At 40.8% G+C, this 14035-nt stretch overlaps 1 long non-coding RNA gene across 1 annotated transcript in view; it reads left to right on the top strand.

Moving 5' to 3' along the window:
- The window catches only part of LOC135544743 (uncharacterized), a 52453-nt gene extending 41452 nt beyond the window's left edge, over nt 1-11001 (top strand). Inside the window, exon 3 of the long non-coding RNA XR_010456372.1 lies at nt 10889-11001. This is a non-coding gene — a long non-coding RNA (uncharacterized LOC135544743). The remainder of the gene's footprint in view (nt 1-10888) is intronic.
- Nucleotides 11002-14035: the final 3034 nt, after the last annotated feature.

Raw genomic sequence — 14035 nt, 5'->3', positions numbered from 1 at the left:
TTCCACCTGTGTGCAATCTAAGTGACACATGATCTGTCACATGAACTCAATATATATACACACCTATTCTGAAAGACAGAGGCTGCAACACCACTAAGCAAGGGGCACCATCTGGTTAGATTAAACTAAAATTGAGCTATTTGGCCATCCTTATTACCATTAACTGGATTATGACCAAAACCACATCAGTGGAGCCTGTTCTCCCAGCTGGAAGATCTCAAAACTCATTGTGTATTTGCCCAACTCATCCCATCTGGAGGTCTGAGCAGAGTAGCCTCTCAACAAATATCCACCTATACAACAGCGATTTCAAATCGGTTCTATTGTATGGTTTGGATTGTTGGCATGTTGTCAAGAATGACATGAGACGGAAGGATACTTTCAGCAGTGGAGCAGGAAAATCTGCTGCATCTTCTGGCTGGAAAAAATACACAGTGAGGACTGAATGATGTTTTCCAAAACGTCACACAACACATCAAGAGAAGTTGACTGATGTCTTGGCCACTTTCTCAGAATGCCCAGATATAAACTCATTGTGGACTTAAGGCCCAATGGGGATGACGTGGATTGGGTAAGTATATAGAATATTAGATTTGTGAATTACCACCTGGATTCGGTCTTATGTAGCAAACTTTGAAATGGTGTTTTTTTTACATTCAATAAAAGTAGAGACTCAGAGCTACATCGTGGTATATCATAAACTACAGTTGAGGAACAATGGGAAAGTAAATCTGCATTGAAAGTTGGTAAACTTTTAAACTCAGTTTTGAGAAAATGGCCTTTGAATGTTTTGGTATCTCGTGAAGAGCTCTTCTTTGTCTACAACATCAGCATCGTTCACACCCTCTTAAGATTTAGCCCCACCCATGCCGTTTCGCTCTCGGAGCATTCAGAGCGCACACTTGACACTCTGGCTAATGATTTGTTTACATATGGATAACATGAACAGCCTAACCAGCTCTGACGACAACAATTTAATTGTGATTTTTTTTGCAGACTTTTACTGACACCGGCCATATTCAATGGTTGTTGTACACTTTAGCTTAAGACATGTAGCTAGCTAGGTAAACAAAGTGTAAGAGCACACACACGTCACGGTAGCTAACGAGCCAGCCAGTTAACATTAGCTAGTTAAACAACAATGAAAACATTGCCAAATCATATTACTACCCTGCATGAATATGCTTGGAGCTACCAAACCAGGTTATTTTAAGCTAGTTATTAGGCTCTAACTAGAAAAGCAAACGGACCTGGGAAACAAATAATAATGTCAGCTAGGGAGCCAGTCAGCTAACGTTAAGCTAGCTAGCTAACAGTCCACTTTAAATTGAAATTAAGCAACTTTGTCAAAATTAGAAACACGTAATATCTGGAAAATGTAGCTAGCTAACACTAGACTATAATCATGCATGATGGACGTGTCTCCCTGCCATGAATGCCATGCCACAGTTGCCCTTAGTTTGAAGATAACACCTGCCTCTGGATTTTCTCCCGCTTCTCATACACTAATTCCACTGATTTCAAAACTTAATCCTCCAGAAAGTGGAGAGCAACAATTACCGAACTCCTCTATCGGCATGTCCAGCCCACTCATTATCTCAGCCAATCATGGCTCGTTGGAGGGTTGCCATCTTTTTCTGTGGCTTAACTAACAAGGCTCGTAATTTAAGAATTTTATTCGTATTTACAGATGGCACACACGTTTGTTAAATTAAGGCAAATGAAAAAACGCATTTGATTTTTTTTAAATTACATTCAAACGGCTTTGTGAAGTCGTAGCTTGCGACAAACACCTAGTTTCCTGAATCATGAAACATGTTTAGACATTTTTGCAAATCTATTGAAATTTAAATCTCATTTAAATAAGTAGTCACACCTCTGAGTCAATACGTTAGAATAATCTTTGGCATCGATTGTTGCCCTTAAGCCATTTTGAAACATTGGAAATATGATTGGGGTCATTGTTCATTTGGAAGACCCATTTGCGACCAAGCTTTAACTTCCTGACTGATGTCTTGCAATGTTGCTTCAATATCCACATAATTTCTCACCTCATGATGCCATCTATTTTGTGAAGTGCACCAGTCACTCCTGCAGCAAAGCACCTCCACAACATGAGGATGCCACCCCTGTGCTTCACGGTTGGGATGGTGTTCTTCGGCTTGCAAGCCTCCCCTTTTTCCTCCAAACATAAATGGTCAGTATGACCAAACGGTTCTATTTTTGCTTCATCAGACCAGAGGACATAACCCCAAAAAGTACGATCTCTGTCCCCATGTGTAATTGCAAACCATTAGTCTGGCTTTTTAATGGCGGTTTTGGAGCAGTGGCTTCTTCCTTGCTGAGTGGCCTTTCAAGTTATGTCGATATTGGACTCGTTTTACTGTGGATATAAATACTTCTGTACCCGTTTCCTCCAGCATCTTCACAAGGTCCTTTGCGGTGTTTCTGGGATTGATTTGCACTTTTCGCACCAAAGTACATTCATCTCGAAGAGACAGAACACATCTCCTTCCTGAGCGGTATGACGGTTGTGTGTTCCCATGGAGTTTATACTCACATACTATTATTCGTACAGATGAACGTGGTACCTTCAGGCATTTGAAATTGCTCCCAAGGATGAACCATACTTGGAGTTCTACATATTTATTTTCTGAGGTCTTGGATGATTTCTTTTGATTTTCCCATGATGTCAAGCAAAGAGGCATTGAGTTTGAAGGTAGACATTGAAATACATCCACAGGTACACCTCCAATTGACTCAAATGATGTCAATCAGAAGCTTCTAAAGCCATGACATTGTGGAATTTTCCAAGCTGTTTAAAGGAACAGGCAACTTAGTGCATGTTAACTTCTGACCCACTGAAATTGTGATAGTGAATAATACGTGAAATAATGTGTCTGTAAATAATTTTTGGAAAAATGACTTGTGTCATGCACAAAGTAGATGTCCAAACTGACTTGCCAAACCTATAGTTTGTTAACAAGAAATTTGTGAAGTGGTTGAAAAACTAGTTTTAATGACTCCCTCCTGAGTGTGTGTAAACTTCACATTTAAATACAGTTGAACTTGACACACACCTTTTCTTGCTTTGTCATTATGCATATAGTATGTAGATTGATGAGGGAAAAAAATACTTAATACATTTTAGAATAAGGCTGTAATGTAACAAATTGTGGAAATAGACTGAAGTCTGAATACACTGTAGCTTAATGCCCACTAGAGCCAACAGGTGGCCATTGTGATAAGTCATTTTGTATTGGATTTACAAAGGATTTAATAAATGGGCACGTACAATCGGTTATCCTGATTTATCAATAACTCAGCCATCTTAAAGGTACACCTGTTAATTGAAATGCATTCCAGGTGACTACCTCATGAAGCTTGTTGAGAGAATGCAAAGCTGACATCAAGGCAAAGGGTGGCTATTTGAATCATCTAAAATGTAAAGTATATTTTGATTTGTTTAACACTTTATTGGTTACTACATGATTCCATATGTTTTATTTCAAAGTGTTGATGTCTTCACCATTATTTTACAATGTAGAAAATAGTAAAAAATAAAGAAAAACCCTTGAATGAGTAGGTGTTTTTCTTAACAGCATAGCATAGCTAGTGATTTTTTGTTTTTCTAATGAATTTAATCGGCTATTTTGGTTTGTGGCCTTGGTGCCCAATCTGCCAGGGCATCTCTTGGCCAAACGGCCTTTCCCCTAAAATCATGAAATTCCAGGCATGGTACAGTCTACAGTTGGAGTGAAGGTAGGTTGGGGAATATTTTGCTATCTGGTGCCCTCAACTGGTCATTTAAAAATAATGCAGGCATGACATAGCTTTTAGCAGTCATTGAAATAAGCACTCAAAATGTAATTAGCATGGTGTGTATACTCACCTGTGGTAGGCCAACTGTAATCCCATCTGGAAGAAGGGCTTATCTTGTGAGTCTTAGGGACCTTCTTACCAAAGTGGGAGTAGACAATGACTGACATCCAGGTCATGCATCATTCTGGAGAGTAAATGGCAAAATGAAGACAATTTGAGGGTAGGACTATACAATTATATGAATTCATAATTGATTACAACTATTTTTCACAAGTGTACATAGGCCTGTTTAATATTTCATCAAGGTCTTGAAAATAAGACTAGTTGATTCAGGTATATTAGCACAGGCTGGAACAAAAGCCTGGAACACCCTGTAGCTCGCCATGACCAATACAGATGCCCACCACTGCTACAGATGTAGGTTTTCAATTGATCAACCTGTTGCAGGAAATGTAAAACTTGTCGTATATTTGAGGTTTAAAAACAGCTAGTTCAAATTAAGATCCTACGTATACTGTACAGTGTGTCGCATGTAGCTCGAACATAGAAATAAAACTAGAACATACAGTTGAAGTCAGAAGTTTACATACACTTAGGTTGGTGTCACGTCCGTCGTAAGGAGGAGACCAAGGCGCAGCTTGGTAGGCGTACATACTCCTTTTATTAAAGACACTGAACAAACTATCAAAATAACAAAACGAATGTGAAGCTATATAAAGACTGCTGACAGGCAACTACACATAGACAAAAACCCATAAAATACCCAAGGGCATATGGCTACCTAAATATGGTCCCCAATCAGAGACAACGATAAACAGCTGCCTCTGATTGGGAACCAGTTCAGGCCACGATAGACATACAATAAACCTCGACTTACAAAACTCCTAGATATACTAAACCCCTAGACAAGAAAAAATTAACATACCCACCCTAGTCACACCCTGACCTAACAAAAATAATAAAGAAAACAGAAATAACCTAGGTGAGTTGGACAGTTGGAGTCATTAAAACTCTTTTTTTCAACCACTCCACAAATGTCTTGTTAACAAACTATAGTTCTGGCAAGTCGGTTAGGACATCTACTTTGTGCATGACAAGTACTTTTTCCAACAATTGTTTACAGATAGATTATTTCACTTATAATTCACTGTTTCACAATTCCAGTGGATCAGAAGTTTACATACACTAAGTTGACTCTGCCTTTAAGCAGCTTGAAAAATTACATAAAATGTCAGTGCCTCTTTGCTTGACATCATGGGAAAATCAAAAGAAATCAGTCAAGACCTCAGAAAAAAATTGTTAGACGTCCACAAGTCTGGTTCATCCTTGGGAGCAATGTCCAAATGCCTGAAGGTACCACGTTCATCTGTACAAACAATAGTCATACCGCTCAGGAAGAAGACGCGTTCTGTCTCATATAGATTAACGTACTTTGGTGCGAAATGTGCAAATCAATCCCAGAACAACAGCAAAGGACCTTGTGAAGATGCTGGAGGAAACAGGTACAAAAGTATTTTTTTTCCACAGTAAAACGAGTCCTATATCGTCATAACCTGAAAGTCCGCTCAGCAAGGAAGAAACCACTGCTCCAAAACTGCCATAAAAAAGCCAGACTATGGTTTGCAACTGCACATGGGGACAAAGATTGTACTTTTTGGTTAAATGTCCTCTGGTCTGATGAGACAAAAATAGAACTGTTTGGCAATAATGACCATCGTTATGCTTGGAAGAAAAAGGGGGTGGCTTGCAAGCCGAAGAACATTTTCCCAACCGTGAAGCACGGGGGTCGCAGTATCATGTTGTGGGGGTGCTTTGCTGCAGGAGGGACTGGTGCACTTCACAAAATAGATGGCATCATGAGGTAGGGAAATTATGTGGATATATTGAAGTAACATCTCATGGACAATGACCCAAAGCATACTTCCAAAGTTGTGGCAAAATGGCTTAAGGATAAAGTCAAGGTATTGGAGTGGCCATCATAAAGCCCTGACCTCAATTCTATAGAACATTTGTGAACAGAACTGAAAAAGCGTGTGCGAGCAAGAAGGCCTACAAACCTAACTCAGTTACACCAGCTCTGTCAGGAGGAATGGGCCAAAAAAACAACTTATTGTGGGAAACTTGTGGAAGGCTACCTGAAACGTTTGACCCAAGTTAAACAATTTAAAAACAATGCTACCAAATTCTAATTGAGTGTATGTAAACTTCTGACCCACTGGAAATGTGATTGAAGAAATTACAGCTGAAAGAAATAATTTTCTTCTATTATTCTGACATTTCACATTCTTAAAATAAAGTGGTGATCCTAACTGACCTACGACAGGGAATTTTTACTAGGATTTAATGTCAGGAATTGTGAAAAACTGAGTTTAAATGTATTTGGCTAAGGTGTATTTAAACTTCCGACTTCAACTGTACAGATATGTACTGTACAGATCCACTATCCTAATTTTCAAATTGTAGTGTATTCAAGGTATGAAAAGGCTTCTGAAGTTTGTAATTACCACTTAAAAAATTGATCTGACGAAAAATTGTATTATAAACAGCATAAGAATTTCCATTTCCTGTTGCTGCAGGATTATTTTCAAATTAAGATAGTTAATCTGTATATCTACACTCTAACATGTTGATGTTCTGCTTAAACTTAGCCTTCTCTATGTCCTTCTTGATCTTGGGCTTGATGTTGAAGCGTAGCATCTGGGGCATGGACGGGGGGACCGCCATGCGGTAAGCACCATCTCAGACTTCTTCCTGTTAGGAACATGGCAGGAAACCATCAGGGCATGGGTTTCAACCGCCATTTTACACATTAAGGGGTGAATTCTACCGGCATAGTAGATCAACATTTTCCACAAATCTTCCATTGAGGTCAATAAATTATTTTACAAGTTGAGTTCCTTTGTTCCTGCCCTATGCACAGCCAGCAGGGAGGAGCGAGTGATTGAAGAAACAGTGTTGTGTAAATGAATGAGATGACCCTTACATGTACTTGACAACGTGGTAAATCAAGGACATGGGCGGGCCTTCGGCAGGAGCCGTGCTCATACTTAAGACCACATGACCCGTCCTCTGCAATTATAAACTGTAAACATGGGAAACAGACTACTTCAAGAAGGGCAAAATACATACAGGGTCTATGTGTTGTGTGTGTGTGATGTACACTACCGTTCAAAAGTTTGGGGTCACGTAGAAATGTCCTTGTTTTTGAAAGAAAAGCAAATTGATCAGAAATACAGCGTTGACATTGTTAATGTGGTAAATGACTATTGTAGCTGGAAACTGCTGATTTTTTATGAAATATCTACATAGGCGTAGAGGCCCATTATCAGCAACTATCACTCCTGTATTCCAATGGCACGTTGTGTTAGCTAATCCAAGTTTATCATTTAAAATGCTAATTGATCATTGGAAAACCCTTTTGCAATTATGTTAGCACAGCTGAAAACTGTTTGTTCTGATTAAAGAAGCAATACAACTGGCCTTCTTTAGACTAGTTGAGTATCTGGAGAATTTGTGGGTTCGAATACAAGCTCAAAATGGCCAGAAACAAAGAACTTTCTTCTGAAACTCGTCAGTCTATTCTTGTTCTGAGAAATTAAGGTTATTCCATGCGAGAAATTGTCAAGAAACTGAAGACCTCATACAATGCTGTGTACCACTCCCTTCACAGAACAGCGCAAACTGGCCCTAACCAGAATAGAAAAAGGAGTGGGAGGCCCCGGTGCACACGCCTCATAAGTCCTCAACTGGCAGCCTCATTAAATAGTACCCGCAAAACACCAGTCTCAACATCAACAGTGAAGGGGCGATTCCGGGATGCTGGCCTTCTAGGCAGAGTTCCTCTGTCCAGTGTCTGTGTTCTTTTGCAAATCTAAATCTTTTATTTTTATTGGCCAGTCTGAGATATGTCTTTTTCTTTGCAACTCTGCCTAGAAGGCCAGCATCCCGGAGTCGCCTCTTCACTATTGATGTTGAGACCGGTGTTTTGATTTTGTTTAATATTTAATCATCTGCTTAACGTGGACAGATTTTGGGCGGAGTAAACCCTTTGCCTCATCCTTTTGGATATTATAGTAGATATATAAAAGTCTAATTCTCACTCTGACCAGCGAAAGGCAGCAATAAGCAAGATAGCATCTAGTCTGCCAAAGAAGAAGAAAGTTGAAAGGTGATGTCATCAAAACCTCACCACAGAGTTTCTAAACCCAGAGACGCAACATTGTGAAACGTCCCTGAATGCTTGCGAAGCAGTCCAAGCAGATAAGGCTGGGGGTTTGAGAAACCAAATCTAATTTTATTTGTCAAATGCACTGAATACAACAGGTGTAGACCTTAGAGTGAAATGCTTACTTACAAGCCCTTAAACAACAATGCAGTTTTAAGAAAAATAAGTGTTAAATAAAAAATAAGAAAAATAACAATAGCAAGGCTATATACATTGGGTACCCGTACAGAGTCAATGTTTGGGGCACAGGTTAGTCGAGGTAATTGAGGTAATATGTACATAGAGGTAAAGTAACTATGCATAGACAATAAACAGAGAGTAGTAGCAGCGTAAAAGAGGGGGGAGGGGAATGAAAATAGTCCGGGTAGCCATTTGATTAACTTGGCGCTCCAGTAGCGCTTGCCGCTACCAGAGAGAACAGTCTATGACTAGGGTGGCTGGAGTCTTTGACTATTATTAGGGCCCCAGTGGCAGGAGGTCCTGGATGGCAGGAAGCTTGGCCCCAGGGATGTACTGGGCCATGTGCACTACCCTCTGTAGTGCCTTGCGGTCGGAGGCCGAGCAGTTGCCGTACCAGGCAGTGATGCAACCAGTCAGGATGCTCTCGATGTTGCAGCTGTAGAACTTTGGATCTGAGGACCCATGCCAAATTTGTTCAGTCTCCCGAGAGGGAATAGGCTGTGTTGTGCCCTCTTCACGACTGTTTTGATGTTTGGACCATTATAGCTTGTTGGTGATGCGGACACTAAGGAGCTTGAAGCTCTCAACCTGCTCCACTACAGCCCCGTCAATGAGAATGGGATGTGCTCGGTCCTCCTTTTCCTGTAGTAACAATCATCTCCTTTATCTTGATCATGTTGAGGGAGAGGTTGTTAACCTGGCACCACACGGCCAGGTCTCTGACCTCCTCCATATAGGCTGTCTCATTGTTGTCGGTGATCAGGCCTACCACTGTTGTGCTGTCAGCGAACTTAATGATGGTGTTGGAGTCATTCCTGGCCATGCAGTCATGGGTGAACAGGGAGTACAGGAGGGGACTGAGCCACCACCCCTGAGGGGCCCCCGTGTTGAGGATCAGCGTGGCGAATGTGTTGTTACCTACCCTTACCATCTACGGGCGGCCTGTCAGGAAGTCCAGTTGCAGAGGGAGGTGTTTAGTCCCAGGGTCTTTCGATTAGTGATTAGCTTTGAGGGCACTGTGGTTTTGAACGCTGAGCTCCATTCAATGAATAGCATTCTATCATAGGTGTTCCTTTTGTCCAGGGGGAAGAGAGTGTGCAAAGCTCTCATCAAGGCAAAGGGTGGCTACTTTGAAGAATCTCAAATATAAAATATATTTTGATTTGTTTAACACTTTTTGGGTTACTACATGATTCCATATGTGTTATTTCATAGTTTTGATGTCTTCAATATTGTTATACAATGTAGAAAACAGTAAAAAAATTCAGAAAAACCTGTAATGAGTATGTGTGTCCAAACTTTGGACTGGTACTGTATTTTAGAGGGATCATGCAGACACAATGATTATTTCCTTTCTTTTTTTCTCTCTAGGCTGACACGGACAGCATTTAATTATCTTTCTTGGAATCACGAGTCTAACATAGTGCAGCATTAGAAGTAGGAGCAGAAGTTGATACAGGATCAGTTCGTTTTAAAACCCTGTAACGGTTAAAGTTAGGAGTGGGGATATGGTAATCTGACCCTATGGTTAAGGGAAAGGAAACTCTAGCTATTGGAACACAGATGACATGCCTTGACAAGACTTGACTAGTCTCAACATCTACTCTTCAGGCTCCTCCCCTGAAGATGATACACCACATATCCCTGTCGATCAGACCTTCATGGTGCCCAAAAAGGAGATCAGCATGGTTTCTGATTACCGGAAGTGAAAATGTTCCCAGCTACTCCACACCTATGATGTGTCTATAGGCTCAATTCTTAACCCCTATAGCCCCTAGGGCTTAGGTCTACTGCTAGGGTCTTGGAGACCCACTACAGGGACTCCCTTGTCCAGTAAGACACCCCCTTTTAAGTTTTCCATCGCAAAATGTTTACCATGTCTTCCTTTGCATACCCTAAAGAACGCAACCCAGATAATCAGCATGCCTCAGTTTATGTTCATGTAGATAAGTCTTTATTATCCCAACCGAATAAACAAATGCTACGGGAAATCTGTGGCAGCATTGCAATCTCTCAGGTCCTCCAGAGTACTGACCTGCCATGGTCTCTCTATGTTTCTCTCTGTGTCTGTGAAGGCGTACACTGATTACATAGGATTCATTCTGATGCTGAACAAATGAGTTAACGGGGAAGAACACACACACTACTATTGTGCCGCCTTCTCGTGAGTTATTGAGTTGTTTGGGAGGGGAAGGGCATCTGCAGCCATAGCGAAGCTGTCTATCAATCAGTGTGAAGATGGGCAATGCCCCCCTCTATAAAGGGTCCCATAATTGTGTTCTTTCCATCATCAGGTTGACAGAGGGAGAAATGGGGAGAATGGGATCATATTAAGCCACAATGCCTTTGGCTGTTGTTGGTGAGCAAACAACCGTTTGAGTTTTGGAAAAGTATTCACACGCTTTGTGTTCTTTTCACATTTCTTGGCCAAGACTGGTGTCAATACATGGTGAAAGCACCTTAGGCAGCGATTACAGCTTTAAGTCTTTTTGGATAGGTCTCCACTAACTTTGCATGTCACCCCAATAATAATTGCCCATCCTTCTTGGAAAAATTGCTGAAGTGCTAATAAGAATCAAACATACCCAAAGAAAAACAGTTAAATGTTAGGAGGGTTTGTTTTGGGGTTTTATGTGTTTATGTTCTCATTTCAACCCATAGAGAAGCTTCTGGCTTTGTTGGAGACTCTGGACCGCTCGATAGACGTGACCCCTCCTGCAGACCAGCTCTCTCGCTTAGGCGACAAGGCCTATTGTGCCTGGTACTCCAAACTCGACCAGGTAAGTGCACACACACACGGACACAGACACACACGGACACAGACACACACGGACACAGACACACACGGACACAGACACACACAGAGAAAGAAATATAATATAAAGACTACCTTCGTCTTCAGTGTTTTTTGCATAACTGAGAAGCACACAGGTTCCTTGGATAATGCACATTGAGACAGGGAGTTTGCCTTATTTCTAGCTCTTCAGCATAGAAAGAATACACACACACACACACACACACACACACACACACACACACACACACACACACACACACACACACACACACACACACACACACACACACACACACACACACACAGGGTTTATCCTATCCACAATAATAAAATATGAATTTAAATTGTTTGTGTGTGTTGAAGATTTTGTTGTGGTATGTGGTCGTTTTGCCTTTAGTTAAATACGGGGATTGTAAGTCGCTCTGAGTTTTCTGCTATATGTATTGTGTGTATGTGGAGGAAGCAGAGGCCCTGGTTGCAGCAGTCTTCCCAGAAAACAAGGCTGCTGCAACTCCAGAGATAGCTGTGTATTTGAAGGAGGCGGCGGGCAACTCCACCAGGATAGAATTTTTACTCCATGATAACCCGCTTATTGTGGTGACTGTCACAGGGAATATCAGATTCTGTGCTAAACAAACAGGCCTAGGATAGTGCAGAAACAGCACAATGGACAGCGCAGTTGAGCAATTGCCCGCAAATCTGACCAGTAGGCCACCATGCCAGTGATTTCCACAAGCCCATGGAGTAGCCAGCCAAATAGAAAAAGTAGCTAGACCGGTCCCCGGCGAATAAGCTCTATTTTGGTGGCCTCTGGTAGATTCTAATGCTGGAATGTATTTTCAACTATCAGGACATGAAACTGATCACGTATTCACACTTTTACAGTGTTAGTTTCATCCGCTGTTGTACAAGATTATTTAAGAGGCATTTTCTCAGCTTTCTGCAATGCAGGTAGGATTGAAGAACGAAGCAGGTGTTAAACATGGGCTTTACTACACAGAAAGCAGCAGTTGACTACTACATTGTCAACACTTTGATTAAATCAGTAGACATATATCAATATCTTTAATGATGCCATGTGTCAGGATTTGGCCAGGGTTGTTCCGGGTTTTGGTCACTAGATGCCCCCATTGTGCTTTTTGACCTTATGTTTTTTCCCTTGTTCCCCATTATTATTTGCACCTGTACCTCGTTTCCCCTGATTGTATTTAAACCCTTAGTTTCCCTCAGTTCTGTGCTCTGTGTTTGTATGTTAGCACCCAGCCCTAGTGTTCTGTGTTTTCTTGTCGATTCCGGTGGATGCTCTTGTGGAATTTTGTTTTTGAGTGTCTCTTGAGGCTTTTTTGTGCTATTCCTACCACCTTTTGGATTTGCCATTTTTGTATTTAAGGACTTCTCCTTTTTACTTTATTAAATACACCGTCTTAAGTACTGCTGTGTCTGCCTCATCTTCTGGGTTCTGCTGACTATTCGTGGCTCAGTTGGTTAAGTGACTGTTTCTCACTCCGGAGACCCAGGTTCGTAACCGGGTCCTGACAGCCATGTAAATATGATTAGCTTTTAAAACAATTCAATCTGTTTTCTTTTATCATATTTTGAACCGAAGTGAGGCTGTCTGTCCACTTGCTTAACTACTATTCCTGCGGTGGATTGACCATCTTCATAGAATGTTTTCATAATATTATCTGCAGATAATTGCTAAAAAGAAACCCGTAAGCATATTAGGGAGCTAAATGAACAGCTCTTAACGATGTAATTTGCTAGGCTACGGACGAGTCACTCACTTTAATATGTCACTGTCTGGCAAGTTTCTTATGTACTTCATGTTGAAAATAAAAATGAGCTCTTTAGTTTACTTGTCCGGATGCGATGCCACGGACATATAATTGCGTTGTATGATTTATGAATGAATGGATATATGAGATCAACTTTATTCAATCAGTTCCTTTTTATAAATCTAGTCAAGCTTGCACACATCAGCCCGCTTGGGCTAGTTGGCCAAAAATCTACTGGCCAGAACAGATTTTCTACTGGCCCGGACATTGTGTAGTTCTTAAATGCATTGGGTTCATATGTTGGCATGCTTTCTCTATGTATTTAGCTATTAATAGGCTACTTTTGGTTATTATAATATGTATAAAAAATCTGTGTAATATAATTTAGCAAAGCAAGACATTACTCTATTCTTTAGAATTGCATTGTATTAATTGCATTGTTTCTAAAGTATGTCATTGTCAGAAGATTTGAAAATGGGATGCTGACCCTTTTAAGACAGGCATTCCAAAATAGATATCAACATGGCTACAGTAGGCTAGTCAATATGAACTCTCGGTGTCTTTTTGTAGATTATCAACAGTAGCCAATATATTGCTAGTCTGTTCATTATTGAAAGTTTACTTTTGGAAATCACTTTCCCTAAAATAAATGGGATCAGCGAGTAGATTGATGGGTACTTCTTTTTGCTCTGAACAACTTGCGTGTCCTGTGCGAAGGCATCAACTCATGTACTGCTCGAGAAGTTATGACTTGCGGGAGCGTGTGGTACTTAAATGAACGGCCAATCATATTGCTCAAGAACAAATAATATAACATACGAGTGTAGTCTTTAGTAGTTTTCAGTTGTAGACTGTGACAAAGCAGGTAAATGTTGAACTGGAATGAAAAAGTGACCACTGGCCCAACTGACACATGTTTTTACTGACCCCGAGCCATCGTTAACCCGTTAGTGTCACGTTCTGACCTTTATTTCCTTTGTTTTGTCATTATTTAGTATGGTCAGGGCGTGAGTTGCGGTGGGCAGTCTATGTTTGTTTTTCTATGATTTGGGTATTTCTATGTTTCGGCCTAGTATGGTTCTCAATCAGAGGCAGGTGTCATTAGTTGTCTCTGATTGAGAATCATACTTAGGTAGCCTGGGTTTCACTGTGTGTTTGTGGGTGATTGTTCCTGTCTCTGTGTTTGCACCAGATAGGGCTGTTTAGGTTTTCTCACATTTATTCTTTTTGCTAGTC

The sequence above is a fragment of the Oncorhynchus masou genome, chromosome 8 (assembly GCF_036934945.1).
Source record: "Oncorhynchus masou masou isolate Uvic2021 chromosome 8, UVic_Omas_1.1, whole genome shotgun sequence".
NCBI lineage: Eukaryota > Metazoa > Chordata > Actinopteri > Salmoniformes > Salmonidae > Oncorhynchus > Oncorhynchus masou.
This window is presented reverse-complemented; position numbering and strand designations above follow the sequence as displayed.